This window comes from Mustela nigripes, chromosome 5, assembly GCF_022355385.1.
Source record: "Mustela nigripes isolate SB6536 chromosome 5, MUSNIG.SB6536, whole genome shotgun sequence".
Taxonomy (NCBI): domain Eukaryota; kingdom Metazoa; phylum Chordata; class Mammalia; order Carnivora; family Mustelidae; genus Mustela; species Mustela nigripes.
In genome coordinates, this window is record NC_081561.1 from 69,526,618 (window position 1) to 69,543,865 (window position 17,248).

Consider the following 17,248-nt stretch of genomic DNA (forward strand, 5'->3'; position numbering starts at 1 on the left):
TTCCCTTCCTTCTCTTATGATCCTCTGTGCTGTTTCTTATATTCCACATCTAAGTGAAACCGTATGATAATTGTCTTTCTCTGATTGACTTATCTTGCTCATCATAATACCCTCTAGTTCTATCCACATCAATGTAAATGGTAACTATTCATCCTTTCTGATAGCTGAGTAATATTCCATTGTGTGTGTGTGTACACACACATACAGACACACACACATATACCACATCTTCTTTATCCATTCATCTGTCAATGGACATCTCAGGCCTTTCACAGCGTGGCTATTGTGGACATTGCTGCAATGAACATTGAGGTGCATGTGCCCCTTTGGATCACTATGTTTGTATCTTTGGGGTAAATACCTACTAGTGCAATTGCTGGGTCATATTGTAGTTCTATTTTTAACTTCTTGAGGAAACTCCACACTATTTTCCAGAGTGGCTGTGCCAGCTTGCACTTCCTTCAAAGTGTTAAGAGGGTTTCCCTTTCTCTGCATTCTTGCTAACACCTGTTGTTTCCTGACTTATTAATTTTAGCCCTTCTGACTGGTGTATGGTAATATCTCATTGTGGTTTTGATTTGTATTTCCCTGATACAAAGTGATGTGGAGCATTTTTTCATGTGTCTGTTGACCATGTGGATGTCTTCTTTGGTAAAATGTTTGTTCAAGTCTTCTGTCCATTTCTTGACTGGATTATCTGTTTTTTGGATATTGAATTTGGTAAGTTCCTTACAGATCTTGGATACTAGTCCTTTATCTGATAGTCATTTTCAAATATCTTCTTCCATTCCATAGGTTGCCTTTTAGTTTTTTTGACTGTTTCCTTTGCTGTGCAAAAGCTTTTTATCTTGATGAAGTCCCAAGTTCATTTTTGTTTTTGTTTCCCTTGCCTTTGGAGACATGTCTAGCAAGAAGTTGCTACAGCCAAAGTCAAAGAGGTTGCTGCCTGTGTTCTCAAGGATTCTGATGGATTCCTATCTCACATTTAGGTCCTTCATCCATTTTGAGTTTATCTTTGGGTGTGGTGTAAGAAAAATGGTCCAGTTTCATTCTTCTGCATGTGGCTGTCCAATTTTCCTAGAGCCATTTTTCCATTGGATAGTATTTCCTGCTTTGTCAACGATTAGTTGACCATAGTGTTGAGGGTTCATTTATGCATTCTCTATTCTGTTCCATTGATCTATGTGTCTGTTTTTATGCCAATACCATACAGTCTTGATTACAGCTTTGTAATATAGCTTGAAGTCTGCCATTGTGATGCCACCAGCTTTGGTTTTCTTTTTCAACATTCCTCTAGCTATACAGGGTCTTTTGTAGTTCCATACAAATATGAGGATTATTTGTTCTAGTTCTGTGAAAAAAGTTGATGGTGTTTTAATAGGGATTGCACTGAATGTGTAGATTGTTCTAGATAGCATAGACATTTTAACAATACTTGTTCTTTCAATCCATGAGCATGGAACATTTTCCATTACTTCGTGTCTACGAAGAAATGGACACTTTCTTTCATAAGTATTCTGTAGTTTTTAGATACAGATCATTTACCTCTTTGGTTAGGTTTATTCCTAGATATCTTATGGCTTTTGGTGCAATTGCAAATGGAATCGATTCCTTAATAGCTCTTTCTTCTGTCCCACTGTTAGGGTACAGAAATGTAACTGACTTCTGTGAACTGATTTTTATATCCTGCCATGTGGCTGAATTCTTATATGAGTTCTAGCAATTTGGGGGTGGAGTCCTTTGGGTTTTCCACATAAAGTATCATGTAATCCGAGAAGCATGAGAGTTTGACTCTTCTTTGCCAATTTAAATGCCTTTTATTTCTTCATGTTAAGTGCTGAGCCTAGGACTTCCAGTGCTATGTTGAACAACAGTGGTGAGAGTGGACATCCCTGCCATGTTCCTGACCTTAGGGGAAAAGCTCTCAGATTTTCCCCATTGAGAATGCTATTCACTGTGGGCTTTTTGTAAATGGTGTTTATGATATTGAGGTATGTTCCCTCTATCCCTACATTGTGGAGAGTTTTAATCAAGAAACAATGTTGTACTTTATCAAATGTTTTTTCTGCATCAATTGAGAGGATCATATGTTTCTTGTCTTGTCTTTTTTAATGTGATCTATCACGTTGATTGATTTGTGAATGTTGAACCACCCAGGCATCCCTGGAATAAATCTCACTTGGTTGTGGTGAATAATCCTTTTAATGTACTGTTGGATCCTACTGGCTAGTTTCTTGGTGAGAATTTTGGCATCTATGTTCAACAGGGATATGGGTCTGTAATTCTCCTGTTTGGTGGGGTCTTTGTCTAGTTTTGGGATCAGGGTAGTGCTGGCCTCATAGAACAAGTTTGGAAGTTTTCATTCCCTTTCTATAGTTTGAAACAGCTTCAGAAGAACAGATATTAGTTCTTTAAATGTTTGATAGAATCTCCCTGGGAAGCTATCCAACCCTGGACTCTTCTTTGTTGGGAAACTTTTGCTTACTGTTTCAATTTCCTTGCTGGTTATGGGTCTGTTCAGGTTTTCTATGTCTTCTTGTTTCCATTTGGTAATTTAAAAAGAGCATATGTCATTTTTAATTCAGTTCTCAGAAATTTAGCTTATCATAAAAGGATGAACCATTCTTACATTTATTTATATCACTCTCAAGAAAGATTAACTCTGCAAAGAGCCTATATTTAAGATTCTGGGTTTTGCACAAATTCTGTCAACCTCATAGTATATAGACAAATATAAAAGGCTTTAACTTTAAACACTTTGATGTATTTTGACCAAGTCAATGTTGAGAAATCTAGAAGACATAAATGAAACTCTATGATTATACCTAAATTTGGGGAAACTTTAGCCTGTTTTACTATAATCAATCTTGAATTGTATATACGTATATATATCTGTGGAACTGAAGACTGATCCTGTATACTCCCAATCTATGTTCCTTGTACCAGGAAGGGTTTTAAAGGCAAACCCTCTCTACCACAAATGGTATAAATTATTTTTAAATTAATTTTAACAAAATTAATATCTCTACATATAATGAAAACCAAATTAATTTCTCCTGGCTTATAGATAAAGTTCTGACTCATTGTGCTAAACATTAACTCTAGTAGAAAGTGAACGATTTTCAAGGGGAGAAACTGTTCTAAGAGCCTGTCAAAATAGTTATATAACAACTGTATAACAGTTGTAGAATTTTTTTATAACTCAAAGAATACAGTTATTTTTGTATTCATTTTTTAAAAAGGGCAGGGGATTCTCCATGTGTCTAGAATTTATTCATGCCATTATTCCCAATCCATTAGCAAAGGTAAGTAAAATATGGACATAATTTGAAAATATTCTAATCTGGCTCCATATCTTAAAATATCTTAAAAAGCATCACCTGAAGTTACAAATACCACATGGGGGCTGTTTGTCACTAAAAATCTTCAGTGAGATCAATATAATTTTATTAATAAGTCTTCATATGTCCCTGAACACAATAATAAACATTTCTCTTTAGCCAATTTGTATATTATCTTCCTATCTCACCACTATTATTATGAATAATAAGTACTAAATATCTGTACAATTTGCTGGATAGTCTGCTAAATGCTCTATATTCAGTATGGTACTCAATTATAATTACAACTCTGAAATGTCGTATTATGATTGTTTAGTAGATAAAGAAACTGAGGCCTGGAAGTTAAAACCCAAAGAACTTTGTTCAAGGTCGTGTTATTTCTTCACAGCTGAAGAGCCAGGGTTCAATCCCTGTGTTGGCCTGACTCCAAAGCCCTGGCATTAACCAACACATTGCATCATCTTCCTTGAATGAGTCAGCATCAGAATCTTCCTTTGATGAATCAGACTGTTGATCTTCCACCAGTCAACAGAATGTGGACAAGGTAGCATTTTCAAGACTTTCTCCTTATAATTTTATTAGAAAGTATAATAGATTTACAGATAAAATAACCTGACTTATAATCCCTATTATGCCACTGATTAGTCCCATAAACATGGATGAGTCATAGCTTTTATGAGACTTTATTTATCGGAAAAAAGGGGATCATAATTCCTCATGGGGCATATGTAACATAGCTTATCATTGCACCTATTGTACTGCTTCCAACATGGGGGGGTAATCACATGTTTATTGAATTTAAACCTACACAGAAACCAATTAAATTTATATCACAGAAAAAGACACCAATGAGCTTCTGAAAAGACTAGGGATATGACATCCACAAAAACACCTTGAGATTACATCTGAGTTTGATTTGGCTTTCCTATTAAACGTACTACATTTGGTAAACTTCATTCCTGTAAATTTCCAAAGACACTTAATAAATTCAAAAGCTTTTGAAATATACCTGACACGAGAACAATCACAACAAAAAAATTTTATGATGATTTGTTTCAGCTCTAAGTCTGAGTGGAAAGCAGAGTCATATACTATTAATGACTCAAAGACGGCATAAATCTTTCGATAAAAGACTGCTGCTTTATCAAAAATTATCATTTATATATGTATCACTAGTACAGAACCTCCTTGAGTTACCTCTAGTATATATTAACCTTTCTCATCTTTTTTCCCCAAGGGAAAATGTGACACTAATTGCTTTGCTTACTACATTTCGAAAGTTGCTGTGACACATTTCTCAAAATGGGTTCCTCATCCCATGAGATTTCTAGGGTTAGAGAGTGGAAAGAAAAATAAAACCATGTGGTCAAAACACCTTGAATGGAGCATAGAGTGGTTTCTCCAGGACCTCATGAAATGAAAAGGAAAGGCCATCTTGTTAACTGATTCCGGTGGCTGATGACCTCTGGAAATGATTTACCAAGTTAAAGCCAAACAGAAAACATGGTTTGTGTGTGTTTGTGCGTGTGTGTGTGTGTGTGTGTGTGTTTAGAATAACACAAAGAAAGAACTCACAAGTCGTATATAAAGTCAGCTTTGTAACTACGATTTATGACTTACACAAAGATCCGAAAACACTGAAATGCTACTGGCCTCTCATTTTACAATATTAAGCCACTAGCCAGCTGAGGGAGCTTGGCGATGAAGGCATTTAATCTCTCTAGACTCAGTGTGCTTATGAGCTGATGCGATAAGAAGGTCACTTCCAAAATTCAACTACTAATAAAGAAATCCATGGACTGGATTAATTTTCATCTTCACACGCTCCTTAATTTTATTTTGTAGTCTTTCATCAGTTTAATTAGAGTTGTACGGCCTGACATCCCAAGTAGAAGAGTTAAAATAGGCCCAAACTAGAGGACGATTAGGACTTCAAACACAGTAGTGAAACCTCATGAAAGAAACAAAAAACAAAAACCTGAAAGCATAAGAAAGATTTTCTATTTTCCTGAATGCTTAGTTGCATTTGTGAGGGGTATAGCCAACACATGGTGTGAATGGAAAGAAACAGAAGAGAAGGATACAAAATCCCAAAACAGCAATCCTGACCAAGAGAAACTTGAATTCAGACATAAAATATCCAAAAAATATCATTATTTCTCCTTGACTCTCTGCTTATCAATGATTCTTCCACTAGCGCTTTCTTTGCAATTGGCATCAGGTCTAAGTAATTAGGCAATGTCATTTATTGAGTGTCTGCTACACTATGAATAACAAGATGTTAAAGGATTAAAAGGAAAGTGTGCACGAGTGTATCACGCTTATAATCTAACAGATAATGTATGGAAGCTTAACACTGTCTGTTTTTACATACTCACAAATGTTTATAAACATAGCAGAATAAGAAAACTTATGTATGCAACTCTACTGTTGTACCTAATGATCTGTTTTCAATTTTATGTCCTGACCTAATCAAAGACATGAGAAGCCACAAACAAAAATATGCCTGAATTTCCCCAGGTATGTATAGATTTCATAAATTACATTTTTGTTGCTAGGAACTACCCTTACAAATATTTTTATCTGCTGATGCTTTAATCATATGATCTTAAGTTTTTCCCCACAGATACATTAAAGATCTTTTTGAAAATCTCACTGTTTTTGACAGACAGATCTTATGAAGACTTGAGCTTTTTCATTGCCCCTTTAAAAAAAAGTCTGCAAGCTCAAGTCACACTCGTAGCCCCCTCCTGTGTGGCCTGAAACAACATTTCCATCCTTTGTACAGCATGATCTGAGTAAGTTCCTGGCCCCAGGTGACTGATCTAGGGTGCAGTGCCTGACCCAGAGGCAGACAACTAAGGGCTGATCACGAGCCCTGGAGGGGAGGTGCCTGGATGTGAGGTTCTCTCTGACGGATGGACCAATCTAATCCTCTACCTATTGAAGCAGAACTGATATTCACAGAGAATCCAGAGGCCAGAGTGAGGGAGAAGCAGAGAAGCACAAATACACAAAGGGAAAAGGGCATTAAAAGGGAGTTATGAGGCAGGTAAAACCATAAGGGAGATAGAAAGTTGAGGAGAGAAAAGTAAGAGGAGGCTGGGAAGCAGACATGGTGCCCCCGGGGAGTCAGGTTAGGTCTGTAGAGCTGCTCTAGCACTACAAACAATGCTGCTGAATCCTGAATGTTGATGAATTACCTTCTACTCCAAGAGGTGTGGTTCTGCCTGCTGAGACTGTTTGCTTACTTCCCCATGTGTCCTTACAGAAAATGTCACTTACTGAAGAGGAATGTGAAAGAGCAGGTCACAGGGGCAGGCACTGGACAAACTGGGTTCATACTGCTGTTCTGCCACCATTAATGTGGTTCTGAGTAAGGCAAGGAATCTCTCTGAACCCACTTTCCACACCCATGAAATGTAAATAAATAAAAGGACTAGCCTCACTGGTTACCATGATGATTAAGTAAAATAATGCATGTAAAGAACCTAATACACTGCCTGACACACAGCAAATACATGATAGATTATAAGCACTATGCTTATTTTTATTAAAACCCTAAGCATGTCTCTGATCATTGAGCATCACACTTTTTCCTAATAACATATATAAATAGGAGGAGCAAATATACATAAAACCAGGCAAACCTATTTAGCACACAAACTCTAAATCTATACATTTAAAAATATACACAACTATTTGGTATCTAAAAGGGGGAAGAAGAAAGAATGATGTAGGGCAATATGGGTCAGCTTTGATTCTGAAGGTTCATATACTGGCTTTCTTGAAATCTTAGTTGTGTTGGTGCTTGTATAGGGGGTTTGCCTGAGGGATTTGGGGGCTGATCTAGGGTACAGATATGCCCACCAGAGGCAGTAATGCACAACAAGCTTTATTGGGTGGTGCCTGGCCAGGGCTGCAAGTCCTTCACAGCAAGACTGTCCAGGGGCGCCTGGGTGGCTCAGTCAGCAGAGTAGCTAACTCTTGTTTTGGCTGAGTTCATGATCTCAGAGTGGTAGGATTAAGCCCTGTGCAGGGCTCCATGCTCAGTGCGGCATCTGCCTCTTCCTCTCTCTTTGTCCTTCCCCCTACTCACACAGGCACACTCCCTCTCTAAAATAAATAAATATATAAAATCTCTAAAAATAATAAAAAAAAAAAAAGGCAAGAAGAGACTGTTCAGGCTTAAGGAAAAGAAGTCAGCCTCCAGAAAGAAAGGAGAGCAAGGAAATTCCCAGGAGAGAGGGAGCTCGCATCCTAAGTGACTTCACTCAGAAGCATGACAGGGAGTCTCTGGGTCAGAGAGCTCCAGAAGGGAGTAGGACCCGAGGGTATTAAAACCACCAGTCCTATTATCAACGGTCAACAGATGCTGGGTAAGGTTTCACAGAGTATGGAAAGCAGGCAGGCTGTAAATGGCTAATACTCTGCTTGTATTTTTTTTTCTTAAGCAATTAGTTGCGTAAAAATTTGAATTTTGTATCAGTGGGCTATATTGAGCTAACAATGTTTTGGCCTACATACATGAGCAACTCAAGGACCAAAGTACGGAGGCCACCTTTGGCTCATTTATATAACAACTTGGCATTTGGCACTAACTGGAAGAAACTGTAGTCCAGTGACATTAATATACCCCTTGTTCTAGGGGATGAAAGCCTGTGCCTGATTCAGGCGAGGTCTAGGGTGTGAGGTCAACCTACCTCACTGATTGTTAAAGCAGGAATGGATAGCCTTCACTCTTAAAATTATACTTACAGCTGATGTTTTGTAAAACACGGATTTTAAAAGCCTGACAGTAGATTATATCAAACTCTGCCTGAAATGATTTGATTGTTCCATGAAAGTGCTTCTAAAACTTTCAGATAAAATCTCAACACAAAACATTATTAGGATCACTGTATCAAAGTTCCTTCTTTTAATCTTTGGTGGACTGATAAGTGGCAGAAAGGAAAAAGTAGTTTCAGGGAATCAAGTCATAGCTTCTCCAAAACCTCAATTATCCATTGGAAAAGAATTTCTAGATGCTTGAACACAAGACCTAGCCTCGCCCTCTTCTTATCTGAAGAGACAGCCCCGCTTACATTTCCCTGTGGGAATGAAGCCTGAGAGAACCGGAAGGAACATCAGGCCAAGGAGAGACCTGGAGCTGAGGCCGGATGTCAGAGGAAGCAAAGCAAGCAGGCTTCTCCTGGGAGAGACGGAGCCCTGCTGCCTAAGAGTCTGATCTCACAAACCCTTAGTTTTCTCACTCTTAAAAAATAATAATCAGTTGGAACAAACGTACCACTGTGGAGCCTGATGTTAATAGTGGGGTGTGTTGGACCGAGGATAAATGGGAACACTCTATATTTTCCATTCTATTTTGCTATGAATCTAAAGCTGCTCTAGAAAAATAAAGTATATATTTTAGAAAAGAGTAACATCACCTTCCTGAGAGCATGGTCAACAGATCAAATCGGATAATGCACCTGGCTGACAGAAGAGGTCCAATGAACACAGCTGGCCTCCATCCACAGTACCTCCTCACTGCCTTCCTAGGCCACAAGAATTAAGCAGAGATAAGGGAGAACCACTTGAAAAAAGGGACACTTAACTACACTCAGAGTAGGCAAGGCAATTCAGGGAGATGTGAATTAATGGGGTAGAAAAGGAAAGAGGCCCATGTCACCAAGAGATGACAAAATGCAGAGCTTGGTATGACAACATTTAGAGGTTGCAGGCCTGGAGTCTACCACAATTACAGCGTTTAGCATCCTTTAATAGGCATCAAGATGCACTGAGGACAGTCCTGGTAATGATGATCTCCTGACGCGGTTCTCCACGGAGCAAAGCCCGAGTCCAGTACCCTTCTATCTGTCACTGCCCAGCATGAAGAAAAACCCTCCCAGCCACGGCAATTTCCAATTTTACCCCTTATCAAATTAAAACATTCATTCATGAGACTTTTTCAATTTATCTCTTTCAAATGCTGAAATAGGTTAGTACTCTGTCCCTTTCTCCAAGACTGTTAAGTTGTTCTGTTTCCAAGATTCCTTCTCCAAAGGTTATGATGCCAGTTGCTAGTTATTGAGTACCTACTGGTGGTACAATGTGAATTATAAATGAGGACAGAGCAGGATGCCAGATGTAGGAAATAAGAAGATTCCATGTGACATAACTACATAAAATATATATGTTTATCTGACATGCAAATTTTAACAGAGTCCTGTATTTCATCCAGCAACCCTCAGACAGAAGGACAGAACACATCCAATACCTCCTTCCGTGTCCAGGACCAGCTCCCTGGCTTGTGCCTTGCTCTACCTTGGGCCTGAAAGAGGGACTGAAAACTCCAGGGCCAGACAGAAACAGAATGGCCAGGTCCCAGAGCAACTGGAAATGATAGGGCAGGTGGTAAAACAGGAGTGAAGGCCCTGACTAAAGCCACTTATAAAAAATACTAAGCTTGCTTTTAAGATTTTGAGCCAAGTTTTTGATAGGTCTAAGGAAAAAAATAGTTTGCTAGCTAAGGAAAAGAAAATAAATCTGTGAGCCACAGATCAGCCCACAGACCAGCAGTTTGCAGTGCCATCTCTGGTTTATAGGCACATGTCTAGATCTGACCACTTTGTGTTTCAGTCTGTGGCCACATCGCTTACCCACGTGCACTCAGCAGGCCACGGCTGGCCCACCTCTGGCATAGGCAGTCCTCGATGCCTGCTCTTAGACTGTGCTGGCCCCACTATCATGCTGTCTCTTCGCCAAGAATGACTGGAGTTAGCAAGGTCCTTGAGACCCAAGATGTATAAAGCACTATGCATACGCTTCTCAGCAATGCTCTTCTGTTGGATTTCACATTCTAGAAAGCACTTAGAATTTTAAATGCTCTGTTTTATAAATCAGACGAGATCGGGCGCGTTCAGGGTGGTATGGCCGTAGACATCTGTTTTATAAATCAAAGTGCAGGAGTGAACTTTGTCAATCATCTATCACAAGGCACCATAAGGGGAACTTGATAACAATTTACCACACTCTCTTCACAAGGTCCCTGGGAGGTATTATTATCCCATTTTACAGATGAGAAAGCTGAGGCTGATTACAGGTATAGAGGAAGAGCAAGGCTGTGGACTCACGGGTTCTGATTCTTGTCACTATACCATTTAAGAGTCCCCTCCCTTTTTTTTTCTGCTTGTCAACTTTTTTTTTTTTTAAGATTTTATTTATTTAGAGAGAGCACACATGTGTGGGGGGAGGAGGATGGAGGGAGGGAGAGAGAGAATCTCAAGCAGACTCCTTGGAGCCAGACATGGGGCTCCATCTTACAACCCTGAGATTATGCCCTGAGGGGAAATCAAGAGTCAGATGCTTCACGAACGGAGCCACCCAGATGCCCCTGCTTCTTGTCAAACTTAAGATAGTCAAATCCAGCCTCCAAGATTTCCCACTGCTCTGCATACACAGGGCAGCCCTCTCTAGAGTCCAAGGAGATGGCTAGGCCTGGCACCAAATGGCATTCACCAAACCAAGCTTGTGAGCCAGCTCAAGGAAAGAAGGTGGCAGCACTGCCTCTCCTTGTCTGCCTTGCATCCTGCAGGACTTTCCCTCCCCTCCACTTCAGCACACTTTCCAGCTCTGTGTCCCCCCCCTTCCCCCCCTGGCCCCGGGGAAAACCCGGGCGGGGAAGAAGCCCCCCCCCCCCCCCCCACTCCTCACTGGTTTTACGGAGAACTGTGGATCCCTCTCCTTCACACCAGGCTGCGACTGCACCTGCTTTCTGTGGCTGTGCCACTTCCTGAGCTTTATCACCACCACTTGGGCTGCCCTTGCCCAGTTTTTCTTTCCTTTTCACCACTACTCTTCTTTCTTGTCTCCGTGTGAGCAATTTGTTTGTCACCAGGCACTTGAAGCTGCCTCGTAACCACTGAGTGGATATGTATGTGTGTATTTTCTTCAGAGTCAGATGTCCTGAATTCTCTCACAGCCAATTTTAGCACAACTTTTTTTTTTTCCCTAAGACAGCAGGAGATACATAAAGGAGGAGTAATTACTTAATGCCATTGTATGAACCCCAATGGGCCACTGAGCATTAATTCCCCAGTGAATTGAAAGAGCAGTTAGCAGTAGCAATCTCTTTAGAAAAAGAGTCAGAATGCTTGATAAAGCCAGTTTTAAAAAATGAGAATTCTAGTTAATCGCTGCTTGCGAGGACAGATTGTCCTGTTTCGATGAAGTATCTTATTCCCTAAGAAAGAGCCAGCTTTTCGAGCTCTAACTCCGAAAACTGAATCATATATATGCTATTTAATGGTTCTTTTTCTTTGTGACCAAATTCTGACATTACTTTATAAAGCTTCTGTGTTGTTACCAAGTGGAGGAGGGTACAGGGTGAAAAACAACAACAAAACAAACCAAAACAAACAAATAAAACCCTCCAAACCAGAAGAACAACTCCCAAACTTGACTAAACACAGGGGGCACCTGGGTGGCTCAGTGGGTTAAGCCTCTGCCTTCGGCTCAGGTCATGATCTCAGCGACCTGGGATTGAGCCCCGCATCGGGCTCTCTGCTCAGCGGGGAGCCTGCTTCCCTCTCTCTCTGCCTGCCTCTCTGCTTACTTGTGATCTCTGTCTGTCAAATAAATAAATAAAATTTAAAAAAAATGGTTAATACAGATCTCTAAAATATTCTAAGGGATAGTAAGTTAGCATCTTAAAAAAAAGAGGTCAGAAGACATTTGTGGATATTTATCTAGCACATACCTTTCTTGGGAAGAAGCACTACTACTGAGAACATTTTGGACACCGACAAGCTCTGCGTCAGCCAAGGGTCCATTACTGGCATGTATTTCCTCATCAAAAATGCAGGTCTGGTGGTTAATGACTATGGTCTCTTTATACAGAAGTCAGCACTGAAGTTCAAAGGCTCAGCCTCAGGGTTTTGAGTCTGTTTGATAGTTTTTAATTGACCGAAAACTACCTTCATCAGATTACCCCTGCTAAGACCTCGGTGGTCAGTGGGTCAGCAAGTGTCACCGTGCAGGCCCAATGCCAGCTGGTTGTCCCTTCTTGGTCCCCAGGCAAAGCGCTGGTCAAGCTTTTCCAAACTGGGAAGCATCAGCTGCGACAGACCTTTGCAAACACCGTACAAACACCTCCACGACCAACACCATGTGGCAGCATGATACACTTGTTCTATCAGCGAAGCTACAGGACACATCTTAATCATCCAAGTCTACAATTTACATTAGGGTCCACTGTTGTACATTCCATGGATTTTAAAAGACGGGGACCGACTTGTATCCACCACCACAGTATTATGCAGAAAAGTCTCATTACCGCATAAACCCCCTGTGCTCTAGCTCTTCATCCCTACCTCCTCTTCCCCCCGCCCCGGAAACCAATGATCTTTTTACCATCTCCTCAGTTTTTCCCTGTCCAGAATTTCATAGAGTTGGACTTATATAGTATGTAGCCTTTTCACACTGGCTTTTTTTACTTAGTAACTATGCATTTGAGGTCCTTCCCTGTCTGAATTTGCATGGCTTCATAACTCATTTCATTTTAGACTGAATAATAGTCCACTGTCTGTACCACAGTTTATGTATCCATTCACCTTCTGAAGGGTATCTTGATTGCTTCCAAGTTTTTGCAATTATGGATAAAGTTGTTAATAAAAAAGAAGTGGCAGGACACAATTGTTTTCTTTTCCAATTAAAATCAGTTAAAGAATTATAAATTATAATTTTGTAAGTTACTATTATTTGAATGTAGAATGTATTAGTTATAAATGTATTAGTTATAAATGTCACACGGTATAGGAGAACAATTTTTAAGCCTCCTGAAATGATTAACCAAAATTATTCATTTTGTTATTAATTATTTTTATTCAGATATAATGTATTATTTACCCCAGGGGTACAGGTCTGTGAATTGTCAGGCTTACACACTTTACAGCACTCAAAATTGTTCATTATTAATGAAAAGTTGGGATGCCCATTATCATTCTAGAATCCATGATTTTATATATTCTGAAAGTAATCATTCTGTAATCTGGAAGTAATAGCTTTAGACATTATCTGGGCATAGCAATAATAAAAATGCTGTATTAAAAGGTGGTATTTTAAAAATTAACTTGTGAAAAGGAGTATTTGTGTATACTAAATACAGGAAGTGTTGGCTCCGGAGTACAACCATGGAGCAGCAACTAGTAATTCTACAAGATTTATAACCCATTTGGTGCATCACATAAGGTACTTTCTTATCATCCTTAATAATAGAGCAGCATTTATTGAACATTTATGTGTCAGGAAATATGTAACGCATTTACATACTCTCTCAGTCCCTCACAACAATCCTGCAAGGCAGGTAGCCTCACCACTGAGATTCCCATTGCACAGATGAAGAAGAAGTCAAGAGGTTATGCAATTTTCTCAGGGCCAGACCTCTAGCAAGTGGTGGAGGCTGGCTCTAAATTCAGGCTGACTCCAAAGCCTATGACATATTGTCTTGTACACTTTATACGACCCCTACAATCTGAGGAATTTGCCTTGCAAATAGCTTCCAAAAAATTATTAATGCATGTGTTACTGATCCACATCTTTGTATGTTTTCTATTTCCTATTAAATTATTCTAGGGAAATTAAACATTTTAATTGTGAGACTTTCAGAAACAGGACATGCAAAACCACTTTCTACTTTTTCTTTTTTCAAAAACCTTCTGGATATAGAGGAGAAATATTATATTGGTAGATTAAGGAACTGAAATGAAAATGAGGAATCTCTTGCTTCTAGTGCCCTGTAGGATTAAGATATCTTACATACAATGAGAAAGAATTTTGCTTCACGTTAATTTTAACCTAAAAGTTCCCTCCTTTGAAAGATGTTAATTTGTCTCTACTCAGACATCCTATAGTATTAGCACATAATTTTTTTCTTGGTTTCACAGTAGATGACATTTTATCACCAATGGAACATGCTAATAATTCTGTTCTGTGGCTACTGAAAAAAGACATATTACTCAATATGAGTTGAAATGTCAATAGCACACTATAAATTGCCCCTAAATTGGCAGCATCAGATTTCTCATTAAACACCTGCATTAAAAAACATACAAAGTTATTGATCATTTTTCAATGGTCTTTCTACTACAGATTCATTTAGACTTTTACTATGTCACTAAGACATTACTAGAGATGGAAAACAATTATCTTGGACTATATGTGATAAGATTTTTTAGGTAAGCATTAACATCTAATATACTTGTGTCATTAATCAGCCTATAAACTGAGATTCTCTAAGGACTAAAGATCTTCTGAGATATTTTGAAAGTGATGGCAAGTATTTTCTGGGCTTGAAAATGCATTACTCTAACCATTCTATTAGAGCTTTAAAATCTGATAAAGACTGATTTTTTTTTTTTCAAATGGCAGGAAAAGATAATCATCATTTATTCTGTTGCTGGATGGTAAGTGCCTAGCGTTAAATATATGCCAAAATTCAGTGACTTGTTAAAACAGACGATATTACTTAGTATTAGCTTTGGGTACAAATGACTTCCAATTGTCTTCAGCTATTTTTCAGCTTAAAAATCAGGCAAATACTTTCATAAATTTAAAAAGAAAAAAAATGCCAAGTTTATTATTTTAGAAGTCAAATTATTTTACTATTCAAAAAGATGACATAAAACAATAATAAAAATGGGAAAAATGAGTCTATATTCTACCCATTGAAGATAATATTATTGATTTAACCCACATCCAAATTTCCTTCTCTCATTTGGCTTCAGAACATGAGACACAAAAGACAAATGTATGCTTTCCTAGCCTCTCCACAGCTAGAGGTGGCTCTGTGACAAAGTTCTGGCCAATGAGAAATTTGCTAGTAGCTCGGCTCTCCCTCTTCTCTCTGCTATGAATGAGGCATGATGTGGGTAGAAGGGCTGTCAGAGTGGCTATTCTGCTCCTATAAATGAGTATAAGCCTGGGAGCACTGCCTGATGGAGTGAACCACCATGGCCTGCACCCCCTCTGCCCCCAGTAATGTTTTAGATTCAAAAAACATGGTTACTTTGCTAAGATTGTAAGGGAGAATTGTTCTCTTCCAGGAAAGGAGAGGTGACACTAAGTAGGTCACTTGCCTTGCCCAAGCAACCTGGGGCAGTGTCAGTGTGAGGGAGGGGAATGAGCCTATTACCTTGGAGAAGATGGCCAAAAAAAATTTTTTTTTTTTTGTCTAGAATATTCTAAAAATGGAGCCAATGATGAACTGAAGAGAGGAGCAGAGTTTGGGAACAGCAGCTCATATTAACTGGATAACAATTAATTTTTACTTTGGGACCTAAGTGTGTGCATGTGTACATGTCTGCATGTGTATTTAATGTTTGGTGAAAAAAATGTGCCACCATAAACAGACTCTTAACTACAGAGAACAAATTGAGGGTTGCTGAAGGGGAGGTGGAGGGAAGGGATAAGCTAAATTGGTGATGGGAATTAAAGAGGACACTTGTTGGGGCGCCTGGGTGGCGCAGTGCTGAAGGCAGTGTCTGCCTTCAGCTCATGTCATGATCCCAGAGTTCTGGGATGGAGCCCCACATCAGGCTCCCTGCTCAGAGGGAAGCCTGCTTCTCCCTCTCCCATTCCTCCTGGTTGTGTTCCCTCTCTTGCTGTCTCTCTCTCTCTGTCAAATAAATAAAATCTTAAAAAAAAAAAAAAAAAAAAGAGGGGACTTGCTGGAATGAGCACTGGGTATTGTATGTAAGTGATGAATCATTAAATTCTACTCCTGAAACTGATTTAACACTATATGTTAACCAAATGAAATTTAAGTAAAAACTTGACATTAAAGGGAAAAAAAAAGCAAAGACTATTCTTACTTAACTCATAGACTATCAACTACCAATGAATTTAACATTTGAGTCCCTATATTTTGTTTGCTTTTTGAGTGATCAAATCAAAACTGGACTTATACATTATTTATTTTCAAAATATTGTCTGGTAGCTGAAATTGCTCTAAACTGCTCTAAATGGTTGCATAATAATAAACCGTATGATTTATCATAGAAATTATGGTAGCTGAGTCCTCTATTCAAGCTTTAAATGACTGATGTGTTGCAGGAATTATGCGGATGGGCACAAATGGTTAGAAAATAGGTATGTAATTAGGGTTCTTGGATACACCTAGAAAACAGTAACTTTATGAAAGAATTTATCTTTCCTCCACCTTGCTTGAAAAAAGTGAAATATTTCTTCAGAATGGGATAAATGATTTAAGTAAACATTGTTATCAAAGATGATGACTACATTATATTTTTGGAAGAAAATCTCAAATATTAGTTAAGGTACCTTCTATAATATAATTACCCAGCGCTGATAAAAACTGAATTACTCTAATACTTGCATCTGTTCTTGTTAACTATATTACATAGCTTAAGCTATGTGAAAAGGCCTCTGGTTAAAAAAGTATGTAGAAAGGTATTTTCCCTTCATACTGTGCTTCAAGTTAGTAAAACTAATACCACCAGCTGAAAGGTTTAATTGTTACCTACTTTTAGAGAGTTACGTAGCTGAGTTACAGTTTTTTTCTTGAAAGTAAAATTTCTCACCATCAAATATGTATATACATACTTATATACAAAAGAATACTACGTTCCTATGTTATTATAACTACACCAGATCCTGTTTAAAAAGGTCAGTATACGGGCGCCTGGGTGGCTCAGTGGGTTAAGCCGCTGCCTTCAGCTCAGGTCATGATCTCAGGGTCCTGGGATCGAGCCCCACATCGGGCTCTCTGCTCAGCAGGGAGCCTGCTTCTTCCTCTCTCTCTGCCTGCCTCTCTGCCTACTTGTGATCTCTCTCTGTCAAATAAATAAATAAAATCTTAAAAAAAAAAAGGTCAGTATACTTGTGATCTTCAACTATCAATTTCCATA

The 17,248-nt window shown here is 38.9% G+C and overlaps 1 protein-coding gene across 1 annotated transcript in view; it reads right to left on the bottom strand.

Moving 5' to 3' along the window:
- MAN1A1 (mannosidase alpha class 1A member 1) overlaps positions 1 to 17,248 on the bottom strand; it is a 166,509-nt gene that overhangs the window by 125,723 nt on the left and 23,538 nt on the right. The window lies entirely within an intron of this gene.